The sequence below is a fragment of the Trachymyrmex cornetzi genome, unplaced genomic scaffold, assembly GCF_001594075.2.
Source record: "Trachymyrmex cornetzi isolate Tcor2-1 unplaced genomic scaffold, Tcor1.1 scaffold39, whole genome shotgun sequence".
NCBI classification, from domain to species: Eukaryota; Metazoa; Arthropoda; class Insecta; order Hymenoptera; family Formicidae; genus Trachymyrmex; species Trachymyrmex cornetzi.
This window is the reverse complement of record NW_017298640.1, coordinates 88,694-89,006: the sequence shown is the minus strand read 5'-3', so window position 1 is coordinate 89,006 and position 313 is coordinate 88,694.

Here is a 313-nt window from a genome sequence, read left to right as displayed (position 1 = left end):
TAATTGTTCGAAATTATCCCCCTCCATTTGAATACACAACCCCAGCCTCCGCTGAAAATTTGTGACGGTTGCCAAAAGCACTGATCGGGGTATGTTCGCACAAACAGTGCGGATACGGTCGATCATATCTCCCCTCGTTGTTGGTTGGGCTGCGAACACCTTGTCTTTCAGGAATCCCCACAAGAAAAAATCGAGAGATGTCAGGTCAGGTGAGGGTGGAGGCCACGCTACTGGTCCACCTCGTCCGATCCATCTCTCAGGGTAATGGTGATTGAGGTATTGCCTCACGATCAATGCGTAGTGGGGTGGGGCT